The sequence below is a fragment of the Bufo bufo genome, chromosome 1 (genome assembly GCF_905171765.1).
Source record: "Bufo bufo chromosome 1, aBufBuf1.1, whole genome shotgun sequence".
In the NCBI taxonomy this organism is placed as follows: domain Eukaryota; kingdom Metazoa; phylum Chordata; class Amphibia; order Anura; family Bufonidae; genus Bufo; species Bufo bufo.
The window spans coordinates 676,224,265-676,246,572 of NC_053389.1; positions in this window are offsets into that span (position 1 = coordinate 676,224,265).

Genomic DNA, 22,308 nt, shown 5'->3' on the forward strand with positions numbered 1-22,308 from the left:
GAATTGGAATGGACATGCGGCGGGTACAAATAATGCGTGCCATCATGCGTTCCAAAACACGAGTAGCGAAAACAGGGTAGAATGTGGGGGATCGGAGAATCAATGCACATAGAAGTGCCAATATAAAAAGAAAAGAAAACCATAAAAAATAAATGCATCAAATGCACCTTCTCAATCTTAGAATAATAAGGCCTCTTTCACACGAGCGTGTCCGGATAAGATCCGGATGCGTTGCAGCAAACCCACGCGAGTACGTACCCAATTGCAGTCAGTTTTGACTGCGATTGCGTTCCGTTGTTCAGTTTTTATCGTGCGGGTGCAATGTGTTTTGCACTCGTGTGATAAAAAACTGACTGTGGTACCCAGACCCGAACTTCTTCACAGAAGTTCAGGTTTGGGTTCAAGGTTGTGTAGATTGTTATATTTCCCCTTATAACATGGTTATAAGGGAAAATAATAGCATTCTGAATACAGAATGCATAGTAATATAGGGCTGGAGGGGTTAAAAAAAATATATAATAATTTAACTCACCTTAATCCACTTGTTCGCGCAGCCGGCATCTCTTCTGTCTTCATCTGTGAGGAAAAGGAGCTTTAATGATGTCACTACGCTCATCACATGCTCATTCACATGATCCATCACCATGGTGATGGATCTAGTGACGTCATCAAAGGTCCTTTTCCTCACAGTTGAAGACAGAAGAGATGCCGGCTGCGCGAACAAGTGGATTAAGGTGAGTTAAAAAAAATATATTTTTTTTTAACCCCTCCAGCCCTATTGTACTATGCATTCAGTATTCAGAATGCTACAAACCGGATTCCAAAAAAGTTGGGACACTATACAAATCGTGAATAAAAACTGAATGCAATGATGTGGAGGTGCCAACTTCTAATATTTTATTCAGAACAGAACATAAATCACGGAACAAAAGTTTAAACTGAGAAAATGTACCATTTTAAGGGAAAAATATGTTGAATCAGAATTTCATGGTGTCAACAAATTCCAAAAAAGTTGGGACAAGGCCATTTTCACCACTGTGTGGCATCTCCCCTTCTTCTTACAACACTCAACAGACGTCTGGGGACCGAGGAGACCAGTTTCTCAAGTTTAGAAATAGGAATGCTCTCCCATTCTTGTCTAATACAGGCCTCTAACTGTTCAATCGTCTTGGGCCTCCTTTGTTGCACCTTCCTCTTTATGATGCACCAAATGTTCTCTATAGGTGAAAGATCTGGACTGCAGACTGGCCATTTCAGTACCCGGATCCTTCTCCTACGCAGCCATGATGTTGTGATTGATGCAGAATGTGGTCTGGCATTATCTTGTTGAAAAATGCAGGGTCTTCCCTGAAAGAGATGACGTCTGGATGGGAGCATATGTTGTTCTAGAACCTGAATATATTTTTCTGCATTGATGGTGCCTTTCCAGACATGCAAGCTGCCCATGCCACACGCACTCATGCAACCCCATACCATCAGAGATGCAGGCTTCTGAACTGAGCGTTGATAACAACTTGGGTTGTCCTTGTCCTCTCTGGTCCGGATGACATGGCGTCCCAGATTTCCAAAAAGAACTTCGAATCGTGACTCGTCTGACCACAGAACAGTCTTCCATTTTGCCACACTCCATTTTAAATGATCCCTGGCCCAGTGAAAACGCCTGAGCTTGTGGATCTTGCTTAGAAATGGCTTCTTCTTTGCACTGTAGAGTTTCAGCTGACAACAGCGGATGGCACGGTGGATTGTATTCACTGACAATGGTTTCTGGAAGTATTCCTGAGCCCATTCTGTGATTTCCTTTACAGTAGCATTCCTGTTTGTGGTGCAGTGTCGTTTAAGGGCCCGGAGATCACGGGCATCCAGTATGGTTTTACGGCCTTGACCCTTACGCACAGAGATTGTTCCAGATTCTCTGAATCTTCGGATGATGTTATGCACAGTTGATGATAGATGCAAAGTCTTTGCAATTTTTCGCTGGGTAACACCTTTCTGATATTGCTCCACTATCTTTCTGCGTAACATTGTGGGAATTGGTGATCCTCTACCCATCTTGGCTTCTGAGAGACACTGCCACTCTGAGAAGCTCTTTTTATACCCAATCATGTTGCCAATTGACCTAATTAGTGTTAATTGGTCTTCCAGCTCTTCGTTATGCTCAAATTAACTTTTTCCAGCCTCTTATTGCTACTTGTCCCAACTTTTTGGGGATTTGTTGACACCGTGAAAATTGGAATCAACGTATTTTTCCTTTAAAATGATACATTTACTCGGATTAAACGTTTGATCTGTCATCTACGTTCTATTACAAATAAAATATTGACATTTGCCATCTCCACATCATTGCATTCAGTTTTTATTCACAATTTGTTTAGTGTCCCAACTTTTTTGGAATCCGGTTTGTAAATCAAAGTCCATCCATATAGTGCAAAAAATCACTAGTGATAAATCAAAGTCCGTTTCTATATATCCGTGCTGAGGCAGATTGGTGAACATGCATAAAAGTCCAACAATATGAATATAAATTATGAGTGCTCAAAGTAATAATGCGATATTCGGTCACAGTCCTAGGTCGTGTATTGCCCTCGATCTGTAGGGGCTCAACACTATCAATGCGCAAGTTATATTTCACTCGTGGCCGCTTTCCTAGAAGAGAAACTATTGCTAAGCGCTGTCAGTACGGAGATTATGTCTCACTCGTAGCTGCTTTCCTGGAAGAGAAACTGTTGCCAAACTGTTGCGATCAGCAGAGCCTGGATACAATGTTATAGGCTGCTTGGTTTTCTGGCAGCAGATTTCAAAGTTGGATATCCAACAGTATTAAATATCATGGAGTGGTTTAGTACTCACGCTCAATGATGATGTTCAGTCCGTGGCGTCCCACGTATCGTGAGTTAAAGGTAAGCTTACCTCTCAAAGATGAATTTGAGTGCTGTCTTACAGCTTCATACCGGGTCCATGTAGATCGTTCAAATTAGTGTAGGGATCCGGCTGCATGGTCAGTTCAAGGTCTGGCCCTCTGTTTGTAGTGGGCGTTTCTCGTATTTCCCGCAGCACTCTTTCAGGTGATTTGATTACACCTGCTTCTTGGTGTTCCTCGTATATTGCCAGGATATGGCCAAAGAGGATTGGTGAAAGCGCTTTCTCCAAAACAACAGGAATGTTGTTATTTCAGTTTTTGACGGTTATTGCCAAATCCAGGTCTAATATTCCTCCACACCAGACGCGTTTCAAAGGCTATCCTGCCTTCTTCCTCAGTGGCTTTATTAGAACTGTCTGGCTTACCGGCTTTTATTCCTATACCTCCCAGGGGGGCTTCCTAGTAAATCTGGAATGGATCCAGTGGATCTGGTATTATTAAATAGACTCCTCCTTGCATTGCGGTTTTCTTGCGTTTCCTTTGCAGTTTTTAATGCATTGATGCGTTTTTTGTTCCATAATGTCTTTAGCTCATGTATAACATTTTCTATTGATTATTTTTGATCAAACTGATTGCGTTCTCACTGTGTATATAATTATAACATGTATTCCCTATATAGGATAAATATCTAAAAATAGTCAAACATTTTAAAATATAAGACATGAAATAAACCAGATTAAAAACTAGATACCGTATCTCACTGCCACAGCAAGTGGATTCAGGAAAGAACTTTCATTATATTTATAAATACCTATTCACAGCTAATATCATTATTAAATGTATATTTTAAAATACGAGCAGATATTAGTATGGTGTATATTAAATAAAGCATACTGCATATCAGACATGATGTGTTATATATATTATATACAACCTCCAACAATACATTGGGGATCATTCGCTGATGTTGCAATATATTGTTCTTTAGTAATATCCCAACATGTAGATTTCTGATTGTTCACAGGGAAACAGATATATAGATGTATAGTTCGGCAGTTTGGCTCCAGCTGGGCTAAATGCCGATCTGGAAATATTTGGGTTCCTATAATGGGGTGGACGCCCTCGGACCACGGGGAGTACTAGTCTGGCTGTTTATCAGCACTATGACTCCCGCTGACCTGTAGGCCTCCACCCCCATACCATCTATACATCTATATATCTGTTTCCCTGTGAACAATCAGAAATCTACATGTTGGGATATCACTAAAGAACAATATATTACAACATCAGCGAATGATCCCCGATGTATTGTTGGAGGTTGTATATAATATATATAACACATCATGTCTGATATGCAGTATGCTTTATTTAATATACACCATACTAGTATCTGCTCGTATTTTAAAATATACATTTAATAATGATATTAGCTGTGAATAGGTATTTATAAATATAATGAAAGTTCTTTCCTGAATCCACTTGCTGTGGCAGTGAGATATCTAGTTTTTTATCTGGTTTATTTCATGTCTTATATTTTAAAATGTTGGACTATTTTTAGATATTTATCCTATATAGGGTTATAATTGTATACACAGTGAGAACGCAATCAGTTTGATCAAAAATAATCAATAGAAAATGTTATACATGAGCTAAAGACATTATGGAACAAAAAACGCATCAATGCATTAAAAACCGCAAAGGAAACGCAAGAAAACCGCAATGCAAGGAGGAGTCTATTTAATAATACCAGATCCACTGGATCCATTCCAGATTTACTAGGAAGCCCCCCTGGGAGGTATAGGGATAAAAGCCGGCAAGCCAGACATTTCTAATAAAGCCACTGAGGAAGAAGGCAGGATAGCCTTTGAAACGCGTCTGGTGTGGAGGAATATTAGACCTGGATTTGGCAATAACCGTCAAAAACTGAAATAACAACATTCCTGTGGTTTTGGAGAAAGCGCTTTCAACAATCCTCTTTGGCCATATCCTGGCAATATACGAGGAACACCAAGTAGCAGGTGTAATCAAATCACCTGAAAGAGTGCTGCGGGAAATACGAGAAACGCCCACTACAAACAGAGGGCCAGACCTTGAACTGACCATGCAGCCGGATCCCTACACTAATTTGAACGATCTACATGGACCCGGTATGAAGCTGTAAGACAGCACTCAAATTCATCTTTGAGAGGTAAGCTTACCTTTAACTCACGATACGTGGGACCCCACGGACTGAACATCTTCATTGAACGTGAGTACTAAACCACTCCATGATATTTAATACTGTTGGATATCCGACTTTGAAATCTGCTGCCAGAAAACCAAGCAGCCTATAACATTGTATCCAGGCTCTGCTGATCGCAACAGTTTGGCAACAGTTTCTCTTCCAGGAAAGCAGCTACGAGTGAGACATAATCTCCGTACTGACAGCGCTTAGCAATAGCTTCTCTTCTAGGAAAGCGGCCACGAGTGAAATATAACTTGCGCATTAATAGTGTTGAGACCCTACAGATCGAGGGCAATACACGACCTAGGACTGTGACCGAATATCACATTATTACTTTGAGCACTCATAATTTATATTCATATTGTTGGACTTTTATGCATGTTCACCAATCTGCCTCAGCACGGATATATAGGAACGGACTTTGATTTATCACTAGTGATTTTTTGCACTATATGGATGGACTTTGATTTATCACCAGTGATTTTTTGCACCATTAATATTATTGAAACTATATATTCTTTGAAATTCATCCACTTTTGAAACCCACTCACCTATAGGTAATAGGATTTTACCGAATTCACCTATATTCGGCCACTATCCTATAGTTACGTATTGCAGTGGGAGTGTCTGTGTTCATTCCAACCTTGTGGACTTGACGGACTCAGCCTATCTACAATATCTATGTAACCGACCTGTCCTGACCTCAGAAGCCATTTTTTCCAATCCGTCCAAATAAGGACTGGAATTCACTGTGCATTTTAATAAGTTTATATCAAACTTTTATGATTGTATTTTATTATATTGTGTATTTATAGGCCTATAGTTTATTTGTATATTTTTTATTTTCAATTTCTATATCTACTAGATATAATAGGGGAATCACCTGTATATCTTGATTCTGATCCCTGTGCTATTTTACATACTAATAAATACAGTTAGTGTTACCTTACTCAACTTGTGTTCTAGATATAAGAGTTTCCATTCATCCTATTGATACAGTTTCCTTGGTGATCTGAGTGCGACATCAGATTGTTTGAAATCTCTTTTTATTGGACAAACAAAGATAATCAATTTAGCACATAGATACAGTATTGAGTGAATCACATCACGAATATAGCATAGACCTTCGAAGGCACAGCCTAACAATACAAGCTAGAACATGATAATCACTCAGCTAGGGCTAAAAGGCCCTTGGGTGAATGATCTTACAAGACACATTGACATACATTAAAAAACCAACAGCCCCAACATTGTGTCAACCCAGTATACAAACTGTAGTTCGCTCTGGAATAGCGAAGATGCTCACGCTTAAACACTTCATCTAAGGTATGGTATGAGTGATTCTTGAAGATAGGGCACCTCTAAAGGCGGCCACATAAATAAAAGAAAATGAAAAAATGAAAAAGAAAGAAGAAAAGAAAATTCCGAATTGCTGGTCACCCAAAAAGACTAGCCCTATAGTTTAACCAGGGTTGCCAGAGCTGCAGAAATCGGTCTCTACAGTGGTACGTCCACCCTATCAACTCCTCCATTTGGCACATCTGGTGGACCCTGTCCCACCACATTTCTAGCGTTGGTGGATCAACTGATCTCCATTTTACAGGAATCAGAAGCTTTGCAGCCATAAGTAAATGTGTAATCAGATTATTTTTCCATGGGCGAAAGTTGGAAGTGGGCAACCAGAGTAATATCAGCTGAGCTGAGAGCCTTAAATTCGTGGCACAGATCTTATTCATGGCTCTTTCAACATCCGCCCAGAAAGGTCGTACGGCCGGACAAAACCACCAGATGTGAGAGAGAGAACCAGTGGCGGCGTTACACCTCCAGCTAAGATCAGTGGGAAGCAGCCTAATTTTAAAAAGGTACTCGGGGGTCCTATACCACCTTAACGCTACCTTGACAGAATTCTCTTGTATTTTTATGCACTTGGAGAATCCATGCGAACACTTTTGGATCCACTTTCTACTAGTATCATCTAACACAAGGTGGAGTTCTCTTTCCCACTCAGCGACCCACGGTGGTAAGTTTGAGTCTCTCGCACTGAGGATCTGCCTATAAATGAGGGTAGTGCACTTATGGGGTAGACTTGGCAATAGAATGAAATTCTCCAGCCATGTCGGGTCAGGTAGTGGAATGAGCCTGGAGGTCATAAACTGCCTACAAATAATCTCGAAATCATTCCTTTGGATGACATTTTTTCCAGGTTCAGTATCACCTGATAGGGCAGTGTAAAAGCCCGAAGATACCTGGACCCTCCTCAAATCACCTAATCTGCGATGGGACAATGAGAGCCATATATCTGAAGGAGATTGAATTTGCGGGTGCATGAGGGTGGGTACAACTGATAAGGGAGCCAAAGGAGAAATCTTGGCTTGGCCAGAGGAAAGCTCCTTAGATTTGTGGCAAACATGAAGCATCCCTTTAGTGAGTTCACTATCAACTTTGGTCCCTTCCCCTGTCCTCTCAGGCGACCACAGTCTGTGGAACAGATCCTTTCCTAGCAGGGCTAACTCTAAGTCTATATGCATATAGTGGGTCTCTTGCCTGGTCAGCCTAAGCCACCTTTCTAAACTAATGGCCTGGATATAGGTCAATATATCCGGAAGGGAAATACCCCCCTGTTTTTTCCTACGGGAAAGAAGGCGTAGGGACACTCTAGGGCGACCCTTGTCCCAAAGGTATTTGCTCATAATAGCTTGTAATTTATTAATAAAGTTACCTGGGATTAAAATAGGGAGGGCTCTTAAGGTATACATTATCAAAGGCAGAATATAGGTGGTTAGAACATTTTTTCTACCTAGCCAGGTGAGGAAAGGAGAGTGGCTATTTGAGAGAATGGAAGTGACTTTGGAGAGTAGCGGGGGAAAATTGAGACTAAACAATAGTTTGGGCTCCATTGGGATTAAAACCCCCAGATATTTTATTGCTTGTGTGGGCCATTTAAATGGCGTGAGGGCCTTAACCTTAGCACGCAGGGCAGCTGACAATGAGATACCTAAGGCCTCCGACTTATCAAAGTTTATCTTAAAATTTGAGACCATCCCAAAAGTTTTGAATATCTGCATAACCTCCGGGAGAGCTACTTCAGGGTTTGTCATCCAGAGCAATAAATCATCCGCAAAGGCGGCCATCTTGTGGGTGTAGCATCCCAATTTCACCCCATTGATCGTGGGAGATTGGCGAAAGTTAAGTAAAAGCATCTCTAGGGTGAGGACAAATAGGGTGGGGGACAGTGGGCAACCTTGACGGGTACCATTTCTAATTTGGAAGGCGTCCTATAGGGTTCCATTGACCAGCACTCTCGCTGACGGAGCTGAGTACAGAGTAAAAATGGCTCTTATGAAATCATCATAATCCCAACTGACCCTATCGAACGCCTTCTCAGCGTCTGTGCCTAGGAGCACAAGGGGGGACTTGATTTTGATGGCATGGGTGATCATATGGATCACTCTACTAATGTTATGTCTGCCTTCTCTGCCTGCCACAAAACCCACCTGTTCTTCACCCACAAGCCCAGGAAGCAACCTCGAGATCCTGCTGTTCAGCAATTTAGCCCACCACTTCAGATCTGTGTTTAGCAACGAGATTGGTCTGTAACTTCCACAGGCCTCCTTATCCTTACCTTCTTTGTGGATAATCGTTATGTGTGCCTCCTGGGCTTGTGGGGTCAAAGAACCACCTTTGAGAAGAAGATTACAGACATCGGTAAAATGGGGGGTTAGTATATCTTTAAACTTTTTGTAATAAGAAATCGGGAACCCATCGGGTCCGGGGCTCTTGCCAGAAGGAATAGAGGTAAGGACATGATCTACCTCCTCCACTGTGAATGGCTGAAGCAGTTCATACATGTCGTCCGCAGATAACTTGGGGATGGTGATGGAGCTAAGAAACTCCATTGTACGTTCGTCAAGTTGCTGTCTAGAGAGGGGAGCCGGGAGGTTATACAGAGACGAATAAAAGGAGCAAAACTCCTGAGCTATCGCTGGGGTATTGATAAGTCGGGAACCTGAGGGCGATTTGATGGCTTGAATGAAGGACTTGTTCCTCTGGCCCTTAAGGAGGTTGGAAACTAACTTGGAGCCCCTATTCCCATGCAAATATTGTTTAAAACGTAAGACCTTTAGAGCCCTAGCCGCTCGGACGTTCAAGAGGTCAGCAACCTCATACCTCAATCTCTTAAGCGACTCTAAGACCTCATCTGATCTCGTTCTCTTGTGAAGAGTTTCAAGCGTGGATATCTGCTGAAGGAGGGAATCCAAATGTTTCTGTCTGCGTCTCTTGGCTCTAGAGCCCAAGCTAATAAGCTCTCCTCTGACCACGACTTTGTGAGCCTCTCATAGTGATGTCCCACTAGTGAGGTCTCTAGCATTTTCCCTGAAGTAATTACTAAGGCATCTCTCAACAGCCTGCCTAAGCGAGTCCTCTTCAAAAAGCGTCTCATTCAGCCTCCAGACCCAGGATCTCGGAGGCAAAGCATGAAACTTTACCCTCACACTCACCGGCGCATGATCAGAAACTATAATATTCCCAATGCTTGCCTCAGTGACCGAGGACAACAAATGGTTGGATAAGAATATATAGTCCAGACGCTGGTAAGTATCATGCGTCCGTGAGTGGAAGGTGTAATCATTTTCCTCAGGATGAAGGAGGCGCCAAGCGTCCGAGACCCCTAAATCCCTGAAGGAAATAAGAAGTCTCCTCATCTGCCTCCTAGAGTGTGGCCGACTTGTGGAGGTTGAGTCTTTGGAGGGGTCAAGCGTGAGGTTGAGATCACCTCCTATAATGAGGTAACCCTCTTTAAAGGTTTTAAGAACCTCCAAGGCACGTAGCAGCCAGGGTATTTGTCCGCTGTTTGGGGCATATAAGTTCACCAGTGTATACATAGTGTTTGCAACTTTACCATTCAAAAACAGGTAGCGCCCATCGGGGTCAGCCAGTTTAGATGCCAATGTAAAAGGAAAATTCTGACCTAGTGCTATGGAGACCCCCCTTGCCGCTGAGGAGTAGGAGGCATGATACCATTCAGGGAAATGTTTGTTTACAGTTTTAGGTATGTGCAAGTGTCTAAAATGGGTCTCCTGTATAAGCACCAGGTCAGCGCATTCCCTTCGAAGCAAATGGTAAATTTGGCTCCTTTTCTGCGGGGTGTTCACACCATTCACATTACAGGACAAAATCTTCAAATCTGACATGTCAGTAGCGTGTGAGTCTGAGCAAATAAGCTAGAAAACCAGAAGGAGGTTGACACAGGGCAACAACATAAAAACAAAATATAAACAGTGCTGCTATAGAGAAAATGAAGGTACATACTGAAATGGTAGTATCTACCTAAGGGGTCACAGACCTCTGTATGGGGGATTAGTGTGAAAACACCCGAAAGACCAGGTCCCACACACTAGGCCCAGTACCAATATAACAGACAGTAGATATATGATATAAAGTGGGAACAGGAAACAGGAGATGAGCCCTCTAAAACACAATACATTACAACCACTGCCATCTCAAACCGAATCTGGAGGACTGGGTCTTATATGCGGTCACAGAAAAAATGGCCAGGTGGAGCGCACAAAGTAGTAAGAGAGAGTAGAAGCGGAATGAAAAGGGGAATAGGAGGGGTGAGATGGAGCAAGAAAAAAGGTGGGGAAAGGGAAAGATAAGGAAGGCAGGAAAGAGACGAGACAGGGCAGAATCTACAACATGAAGGTCAAGAAAGACGGAATGCAATACTCAGGGGAGACATAGAAGAGATAGGCAGGAACACAAAACCTGGGCCTTGCAGGACGGAGATACGGCAGCCGCCGCAATCTCAATGGTTAAGGAACTCCGAGTCCCAGTTCGGATAGTCCGCAAGACTTTCTGTGGGAATCAAATCAGGGGACCCTTTTCTTCGGGGTTCTCTTCTTCTGCGTTAGTCGCCAACCCTCCGTCTGAGGCAAACATGGAAGATCCAATGTCGGATTGCAGGGAAGCCATGATTGAATGTCCAGGGCTTCTGATCCCAGGGCCTCCCATATACCGTATTTTCTCGCCCCATAAGACACACTTTTTCCTCCCCAAAAATGGGAGGAAAATGCCCCTGCGTCTTATGGGGCGAATGCTGACAGTTTAACATTGCTGGATGCGATGTATGGAGCGGGGGCCGGGGGAGGGACTGGGAGGAGGAGCTGGGGGCCGGCAATAGCGGCGGGGCGGTGCGGTCACTGTACTATAGCCCCGCCCCACCACTCCGGTATTCTAATATAAAATGTATTATTGAATTAAAAGTTATTAAACATGCCCCCCTCACTCCTAATAGTACCGTATATCCTAATTGCTTCTGTATAATGCCGGCAGGCAGGCCGGGCGGGCGGCAGCGTAACTCCCTGATGTCACGTGCCTGCGCCGCCTCCTTTATGAATGAAGCAGGCGGCGCAGGCAAGTGACGTCAGTGAGTGACGCGCCGGCCGCCCGGCCCGCCTGCCGGCATTATACAGAAGCAATTAGGATATACGGTACTATTAGGAGTGAGGGGGGCATGTTTAATAACTTTTAATTCAATAATACATTTTATATTTGTATACTGGGGGGGCGGGAGGGGCACACGGAATCTGTGGATGGCACAGTTAAGGGGTGGGGGTCTGTGGATGGCACTGTTATGGGCTGGGGGGTCTGTGGATGGCACATATATAACAGTGCCATCCACAGATCCCCCCCCCTGTAACAGTGCCAGCTACAGATCCCCCCCCCTGTAAGTGTCCGTCATCCATAGATCCCCCCATAAGTGTCCGTCATCCACAGATTCCCCCATAAGTGTCCGTCATCCACAGATCCCCCCATAAGTGTCCGTCATCCACAGATCCCCCCATAAGTGTCCGTCATCCACAGATCCCCCCATAAGTGTCCGTCATCCAAAGATCCCCCATAACAGTGTCCGTCGTCCACAGATCCATCATAACAGTGTCCGTCATCCACAGATCCCCCCATAACCGTGTCCGTCATCCACAGATCCTCCCATAACAGTGTCCGTCATCCACAGATCCCCCCATAACAGTGTCCGTCATCCACAGACCACCATTAGTTCCAAACCCACCAAGAGCACACCTTTTGGTAAAAAAAAATGTTTTTCTTATTTTCCTCCCCAAAAACCTAGGTGCGTCTTATGGGTCGGTGCGTCTTATAGGGCGAAAAATACGGTAGGTGGTAAGTCCTCCGGGAACCTCACTGTATACTGCTTCCCTCCAATTGCTGTGCTGAGACCAAAAGGAAATGGCCATCTGACCGGCAATTTCTTGTCCTTAGTAGCGTGGTTAGCGGGCGTAGGTTCCTGCGTTTAGCTAGCGTACTCGCCGCTAGATCCTGGAATAAAAGCACTTTATGGCAATCTAGTGAAACATCTTCCTTCTCTCTGGCCGCTCGCAGGACGGCTGCAGGATCTAGAAAGTTCATGAGGGCACAGACAACGTCCCTGAGCGGCTCGCCGGTAGCTGGCTTGGGCCTAAGAGCCCTATGAGCCCTTTCGATGACAATGGCGGCAGCCCGATCTTCCCCCACTAAGGAGGCAAATAAGCCCTGAACGGCCTCAGTCAGGTCTTCCGCTAGTACCGACTCGGGTATTCCACTCAAGCGGACATTCTTCCTCCGTCCCCTGTTTTCTTGATCCTCCAGGTTCAGGAAGGCTGTGTTTATCATCTTGGACATAGCTGTCAGGTGGTGTTGAATACCGGCGCCGTGCTGGACTAAAAGGTCGTGGCTGTCCTCCAAGGTTTCCACCCGGTGGCCGAGCTGTTGAAATTCGGCTTTCATGTCCGACAATTCTTTCATCACCGGCGTGAGAGCCTGAGCCAGGGACTGCTGAAGGAAGCTTCGGGTAAGAGGGAGAGAGTCCGATTCACCTCTATTGTACGCATCATTGTTGGAGATGTCTGCTTCCGAATCGGCGCCTTCCCGCTCAGAGTTGTTGCGCGCCTCGCGCGCCATCTTGCCACTCTCCGGGTGCGACGAGGATCTCTTATTAAGGAATTTATTCAGGTCTCCCTGAGTCTTTTTTGCCTTTGAAGTGATCCCCGACGCTCCATCCTTATCCCTGAGAGTTTTCCCCATCTTGGGGTCTTTATCTACTGATTAATGCTGAAAAAGCTGGGCTAGCGGTGAGGAGCTCTGGTGAAGACGTCCTACACCATAGCTTGCTGGCTCCGCCCCCTGCGACATCAGATTGGTGCACCTTGCCATCCCCAATCAGAGGTAGAGCCGTCCTATATCCCCTTCTTTTGACTTTGTTATATCATGCCAGAAAAAAGAGACCTAAGTCTCAAAAGCTTGCTATATAACATCATTGCTCTTATTTTTTGTTAGCCATTCAAAGGTATCTTACCTGCAAGACTCTTATTTTATTTCTCTTAATGAGAACAATAAACCTGTTTTATACTGGCGAACACGGTACCATAATTTTGTCTTTTGGCTGTAAATTGGTATAGATTGAGAGGGATCTGCATCTATCAGGAATAGAGATGAGCAAAGTTTAGAAAAATTTGACTTGGTTGCTTTGCCAAACTTTGACAAGAAATTCTATTTGTTATAAATTACTTTGTTACAAATCGTTTTCAATTGTATGGAGCGGGTGCAATGACGGGGAATGCCCCATCATTTAACCCTTCAGATGGCAGATTATTCGTTACCACGAAGCACAAGGAATTTCTGCTTCATGACGAATCAAATTTTTCTGAAATTCGGATCAAAGTCCACTTCAGATACTTCAATTATGGTATAAATTGAAGTATATATATGGTAATATATGTAATGTTGTGTTCTGACATTATAACTGTGCCACTTACGGTATATTCTGTTTGACTACAGTTTACATAATAAAATCATTGACTGTGTTAAAGTTTCAGTACGTGTCCAAGTCTTTTACTTGTTTCCGTTCCTGCTAAAAGCTCAGGGCATGACCTGCATAGTTCTGGCATTCCTAAATGCCATCTGACTCCTTCTTCTGAAACACAGATCTATTAGTTCTTAGATTCTTCGAATGCTTAGCAATGAGTGGGAGTAATCTGAAATAAAAATCACTATATGACATTACATACTGATGAAGTAGATTTGTTCCAGCAAGAAGTTTCTAATCTATTTTTGAAATAGATTTTTAATTCCTATACTTTTAATTGGCTTTATTTTGGCTTGCATTAGGATAGCAATGTTGAAGAAGCAGAAGACAGTTATATAACAATGCCTTCTGTACAAAACCCACCAGGTCATTAGCCTGAAGAATAGAATACATTACAATATGCTTGTGTAGTCTACATGGGTAAATAGGGGGAGAAAATGTCATACATCACAAACACATGGATCGTACATCAATTTTTTGTACATTGATCTATTGCTGCAGCAAAAGCTTTGAAAATAAAGCTCTAAAAATGAACATGCAGTTCTTACTGCACATTTTAACTATATAAGCCCACTTCCCAGTGACTTCTTTTAATAGTGAAATTAAAAAAAATGCAGAAGAGAAGAGCGTCCATCATAGTTACAAAAGGTAGTTCTCTAAAGACAACAATGTGATTACAATTCAGAGATATGAAAATACCTACAGTTTGTTCAGAATATCTACTAGGAACCTCATGTTCATTTTTAGAAATTGTACTCTGAAGGTGTCTTGTTATCGGTGGCACCAAGGCACAATCTCGAAAAGCTGAGCATCGCTGATGAAAGCCAAAGGTGCAGAATGCAGCTCTTTAGTACCTTTGTGTTTTCAACAAAAGCTTCAGTACCCCTTAAATACTTTAACTTATAAGGTGGGCCTCCATGGATCAGGCTTGTTTTTCCAGCACATCCAACAGATGCTCAATAGAACTGAGTTCTGGTGAATTTGGAGGCCAAGTTGAGACCTTGAACTCTTTGTCACATTTCTCAAACCATTCCTGAAAAATTGGCTGTAGCATTATCCTGCTGAAAGAGGCCACTACATTTAATACTATTGCCTTGCATGGTTATACTTGAACTACAACAATGTTCTGGTAGGTGGCAGGTGTCAATGACAGGACACCAGTTTTCTCAGCAAATTATTGCCTAACGATTCGTGCTACATCTGCTGTTTTGCCTTCTTCCCATAGTGCATCCTGGTGCCATTTTCCCGAGGTAAGTACCAGGTACACCAGGCCGTCCACATGATGTAATGATTCATTAGACCAGGCCACCTTTTTCCTTTGCTCCACGGAAGAGTTCTAAAGCTCAAGTGCCCATTGTCTGTTATTTTGATGGTACGCTTTGCCATATTACAGTATTACTGTATTGTATGTAACCATAATACAGTGCCTAAAGCCATCTTTCAGCCCATACTACATAATTATATTTCACAGAGGACGGAACTGTTGTACCAATACTATAATATACCAATGAAGTTTAAAAAGCTGAACCATCCGACCAGACCTGTTACAGCCCATGACATCATAGTGTATATCACGAGGATCTCCAGAGTGAGACAAATTCTATTTTATGGCGTGTCGATGAATCTTTGTGTTTTCTCTTGTTTTACTATAAATAATGGGGCTTTTCAAAGGCATCTCTGTTCTGGTCAGTCCCTTGTTTGGGCTCCGTCACAAATAGCTGACTGTGTGGTATGGAATCCACACAGCAAAACAAATCAACATCCTAACAAATGAGAGATGTTCACAGCCAGCTCCATGAAGAAAATTATAATGAGCCCTCTCTCATCTCTTGGCATGAGAACAATTTCTTCTCTGTTCCAAACTATTACAGGCCATATAAGGGAGAGACCAGATTCTGTATTTGCTCTGATAATAGCCATGTTTTTGGGAATTGTTCTTTATTAATTCATATTCATGTCCAATAATAAATTGTTCAGGGTACACTTCCGTACACAATGATATTGGTAGTACCAAACTCCCAAAAAAAATAAAATTCCACAGGATAACCATCTCTACCATAGGATAACACATTAAGGCCAGGTTCACATGAGCTTGTTTGGTCTAGGAAACATGCTCCATGTGGTGGCTGCATTTCCTTGACCAAACAATGCACCTCTGATACAAACACACTCACATAATCACTTATAATGACAATTCTGCGCAACTGCAAAGGGGAGAACATTTCTCATCTTGCTGCAGGACCCCTGAATGGGCCAGTTTGTAGTAGATCTCACTAGGAGCTATGCTCTGTTGGGTGGGGTAATTTCTAACAATGCAGAACATAATTCAGAGGATAAATGGGAGAACTTTAAATATATGTTGAGAAATTATACAGCAGTTTTTTTTCCTGTAGATAACAAGTATGAACAGCTAAAATTAAACCGTATATGACTTATAGCTACTGTAAAAAGGGCAATAAATGACAAAGGGGCATTTGAAAAAAATAATTCTGAGAGGTCAACTGTAGCCTTTAAAAATTAACTATATATACAGTACAGATCAAAAGTTTGGACACACCTTCTCATTCAAAGTGTTTTCTTTATTTTCATGACTATGAAGGCATCAAAACTATGAATTAACACATGTGGAATTATATACATAAAAAACAAGTGTGAAACAACTGAAAATATGTCATATTCTAGGTTCTTCAAAGTAGCCACCTTTTGCTTTGATTACTGCTTTGCACACTCTTGGCATTCTCTTGATGAGCTTCAAGAGGTAGTCCCCTGAAATGGTCTTCCAACAGTCTTGAAGGAGTTCCCAGAGATGCTTAGCACTTGTTGGCCCTTTTGCCTTCACTCTGCGGTCCAGCTCACCTCAAACCATCTCGATTGGGTTCAGGTCCGGTGACTGTGGAGGCCAGGTCATCTGGCGCAGCACCCCATCACTCTCCTTCATGGTCAAATAGCCCTTACTTTCAAAGTTTTGCCAATTTTTGGGCTGACTGACTGACCTTCATTTCTTAAAATAATGATGGCCACTCATTTTTCTTTACTTAGCTGCTTTTTTCTTGCCATAATACAAATTCTAACAGTCTATTCAGTAGGACTATCAGCTGTGTATCCACCGGACTTCTCCTCAACGCAACTGATGGTCCCAACCCCATTTATAAGGCAAGAAATCCCACTTATTAAACCTGACAGGGCACACCTGTGAAGTGAAAACCATTTCAGGGGACTACCTCTTGAAGCTCATCAAGTGAATACCAAGAGTGTGCAAAGCAGTAATCAAAGCAAAAGGTGGCTACTTTGAAGAACCTAGACTATGACATATTTTCAGTTGTTTCACACTTGTTTGTTATGTACATAATTCCACATGTGTTAATTCATAGTTTTGATGCCTTCAGTGTAAATCTACAATTTTCATAGTCATGAAAATAAAGAAAACTCTTTGAATGAGAAGGTGTGTCCAAACTTTTGGTCTGTACTGTATATATATATATATATACACTGCTCAAAAAAATAAAGGGAACACTTAAACAACACAATGTAACTCCAAGTCAATCACACTTCTGTGAAATCAAACTGTCCACTTAGGAAGCAACACTGAGTGACAATCAATTTCACATGCTGTTGTTCAAATGGGATAGACAACAGGTGGAAATTATAGGCAATTAGCAAGACACCCCCAATAAAGGAGTGGTTCTGCAGGTGGTGACCACAGAGCACTTCTTAGTTCCTATGCTTCCTGGCTGATGTTTTGGTCACTTTTGAATGCTGGCGGTGCTTTCCCTCTAGTGGTAGCATGAGACGGAGTCTACAACCCACACAAGTGGCTCAGGTAGTGCAGCTTATCCAGGATGGCACATCAATGCGAGCTGTGGCAAGAAGGTTTGCTGTGTCTGTCAGCGTAGTGTCCAGAGCATGGAGGCGCAACCAGGAGACAGGCCAGTACATCAGGAGATGTGGAGGAGGCCGTAGGAGGGCAACAACCCAGCAGCAGGACCGCTACCTCCGCCTTTGTGCAAGGAGGAACAGGAGGAGCACTGCCAGAGCCCTGCAAAATGATCTCCAGCAGGCCACAACTGTGCATGTGTCTGCTCAAACGGTCAGAAACAGACTCCATGAGGGTGATATGAGGGCGCGACGTCCACAGGTGGGGGTTGTGCTTACAGCCCAACACCGTGCAGGACGTTTGGCATTTGCCAGAGAACACCAAGATTGGCAAATTCGCCACTGGCGCCCTGTGCTCTTCACAGATGAAAGCAGGTTCACACTGAGCACATGTGACAGACGTGACAGAGTCTGGAGACGCCGTGGAGAACGTTCTGCTGCCTGCAACATCCTCCAGCATGACCGGTTTGGCATTGGGTCAGTAATGGTGTGGGGTGGCATTTCTTTGGAGGGCCACACAGCCCTCCATGTGCTCGCCAGAGGTAGCCTGACTGCCATTAGGTACCGAGATGATATCCTCAGACCCCTTGTGAGACCATATGCTGATGCGGTTGGCCCTGGGTTCCTCCTAATGCAAGACAATGCTAGACCTCATGTGGCTGGAGTGTGTCAGCAGTTCCTGCAAGACGAAGGCATTGATGCTATGGACTGGCCCGCCCGTTCCCCAGACCTGAATCCAATTGAGCACATCTGGGACATCATGTCTCGCTCTATCCACCAATGTCACGTTGCACCACAGACTGTCCAGGAGTTGGCAGATGCTTTAGTCCAGGTCTGGGAGGAGATCCCTCAGGAGACCGTCCACCACCTCATCAGGAGCATGCACAGGCATTGTAGGGAGGTCATACAGGCACGTGGAGGCCACACACACTACTGAGCCTCATTTTGACTTGTTTTAAGGACATTACATCAAAGTTGGATCAGCCTGTAGTGTGTTTTTCCACTTTAATTTTGAGTGTGACTCCAAATCCAGACCTCCATGGGTTGAAAAATTTGATTCCCATTTTTTTTATTTTTGTGTGATTTTGTTGTCAGCACATTCAACTATGTAAAGAACCAAGTATTTCAGAAGAATATTTAATTAACTCAGATCTAGGATGTGTTATTTTTGTGTTCCCTTTATTTTTTTGAGCAGTGTGTATATATATATATATATATATATATATATATAAAATCAGCAAAAAAAGAGATAAAGGAGCCATTTATCGAATCAGATATGTCAGTTTTGTGGCATTGTACCATTCTCTGCAACATTTGGAGAGCCTCGCCAGTTTTCAAAGTGGTCTATGTTTAGGGGATAATAGTGAGATTACACCTGTATTATGGCACATAAACATAATTTTTAGAGATTCTCTAGGTACTGGCACAGTATGGTGCCCATATTTATCTTCCACAGGTAATTATAGAAGTAAGCTTAACTTCCGTTGTGGGAAAAATGAAGAACTCTTAAGGGACTGTATACAGGAGTATGTGACTGTTAATATCATTAGAGATGAGCAACTCGAAGTTGACGAGGTGAAATTCGATACGAATTTCCTCATGCATCGTGGTAACGAATGGTCTTTTTTCCTAAAATGGCTGCTGCACATGTTAGGACATGGAGCTAAGAAGTCTGGGAATAAGGGATCACCCACAATGCCATGCATGCAGCCAATCAGCAGCCAGCCAGCCCTGTGATGTCACAGCCCTGTAAATAGCCTCAGCCATCTTGGTTTCTGCCATTTTCCAGTGTACTTAGTGCAGGGAGAGACGTGACAGGTGCTAGGGACAGTGTTACAAAATACTTTATTTTGCAAAAAAAAACAACGTTTTAGAAGTTCAGGGAAAGATCATTCAAAGTGTAGGGAAAGGATAGGGAGGTATTATCCAGACTATAGGCAGTGAACAGGGTCCAATAGGGGAGCGTAAAGCCTGGGTAATAGGAGTGATTCTATTACACCTTGCTGCACTAATTGGGGATCCAAATTGCTGTTATACTGCTGCTTTTAGGTTCGCACTATATGATAGCTCAGTAATTTCAGCAAACCTTGCTTGTTATTGGGGTGCAAGTGCTGTTTGATACAAACAGTTTTGGGGTGTATTAATAGGAAAAATAAGTACGTGTTATTAGCCATTCTGTGGTGAACTTACATTGTTATACAGCCATTTGTGGGGTGTATTAATAGGAAAAATAAGTACGCGTTATTAGCCATTAGTGTTGATCACGAATATTCTAATCGCAATTTTTTTCTCACGAATATCGACACTTTGATAATTTGCGAACATGTAGATTTACAGTGCTATATATTCGTAATCGCGAATATTCTAGATTTTTTTTTCATCAGTAACCTCCCTTCTTGTTTGTGGGCCAATGAGAAGGCCTCAATGTCTTTGTCAGAGCTTAACAACATCCCTAGCAACCAATAGGAAAGTTGCCTACCTCTTTGCTATATAAGAAACTCCCCAGAAGCCATTTTCTGCTGTTTTTTTGCAGTTCTGAGAGAGAGAGCAGTGACATTGCTGTGCTCTGTGCTTTCATCTGGATCCTATTCCTTATCAGATTACATTAGATAGTTTGTTAGCTCATATATATAATACAGACAGTTAGTGGGAGATAGTCAGTGTAGGTTAGATAGTGATATAGTGTAGCTGTTCCAGTGCAGGGTGTTAGGTAGTGTGATAGGAATTACTGTTTCTCTGGTGTCCATACATCCTGTACATGCTATAGACATACAGGGAGTGCAGAATTATTAGGCAAGTTGTATTTTTGAGGATTAATTTTATTATTGAACAACAACCATGTTCTCAATGAACCCAAAAAACTCATTAATATCAAAGCTGAATATTTTTGGAAGTAGTTTTTAGTTTGTTTTTAGTTTTAGCTATTTTAGGGGGATATCTGTGTGTGCAGGTGACTATTACTGTGCATAATTATTAGGCAACTTAACAAAAAACAAATATATACCCATTTCAATTATTTATTTTTACCAGTGAAACCAATATAACATCTCAACATTCACAAATATACATTTCTGACATTCAAAAACAAAACAAAAACAAATCAGTGACCAATATAGCCACCTTTCTTTGCAAGGACACTCAAAAGCCTGCCATCCATGGATTCTGTCAGTGTTTTGATCTGTTCACCATCAACATTGCGTGCAGCAGCAACCACAGCCTCCCAGACACTGTTCAGAGAGGTGTACTGTTTTCCCTCCTTGTAAATCTCACATTTGATGATGGACAACAGGTTCTCAATGGGGTTCAGATCAGGTGAACAAGGAGGCCATGTCATTAGATTTTCTTCTTTTATACCCTTTCTTGCCAGCCACGCTGTGGAGTACTTGGACGCGTGTGATGGAGCATTGTCCTGCATGAAAATCATGTTTTTCTTGAAGGATGCAGACTTCTTCCTGTACCACTGCTTGAAGAAGGTGTCTTCCAGAAACTGGCAGTAGGACTGGGAGTTGAGCTTGACTCTATCCTCAACACGAAAAGGCCCCACAAGCTCATCTTTGATGATACCAGCCCAAACCAGTACTCCACCTCCACCTTGCTGGCGTCTGAGTCGGACTGGAGCTCTCTGCCCTTTACCAATCCAGCCACGGGCCCATCCATCTGGCCCATCAAGACTCACTCTCATTTCATCAGTCCATAAAACCTTAGAAAAATCAGTCTTGAGATATTTCTTGGCCCAGTCTTGATGTTTCAGCTTGTGTGTCTTGTTCAGTGGTGGTCGTCTTTCAGCCTTTCTTACCTTGGCCATGTCTCTGAGTATTGCACACCTTGTGCTTTTGGGCACTCCAGTGATGTTGCAGCTCTGAAATATGGCCAAACTGGTGGCAAGTGGCATCTTGGCAGCTGCACGCTTGACTTTTCTCAGTTCATGGGCAGTTATTTTGCGCCTTGGTTTTTCCACACGCTTCTTGCGACCCTGTTAACTATTTTGAATGAAACGCTTGATTGTTCGATGATCACGCTTCAGAAGCTTTGCAATTTTAAGAGTGCTGCATCCCTCTGCAAGATATCTCACTATTTTTTGACTTTTCTGAGCCTGTCAAGTCCTTCTTTTGACCCATTTTGCCAAAGGAAAGGAAGTTGCCTAATAATTATGCACACCTAATATAGGGTGTTGATGTCATTAGACCACACCCCTTCTCATTACAGAGATGCACATCACCTAATATGCTTAATTGGTAGTAGGCTTTCGAGCCTATACAGCTTGGAGTAAGACAACATGCATAAAGAGGATGATGTGGTCAAAATACTCATTTGCCTAATAATTCTGCACGCAGTGTAGGGCTGTGATGCCACAACAATACTTAGTGCACAATCAGTAATATCTACTCAGACCTGATAAAATGTGAAGTTGTATGTATTGCGCAAAAAATATGCGCATCAATAGTGCTGATTTGCGCAATCGCTAAAATAATGACTAGAGATCACGAATTCTAG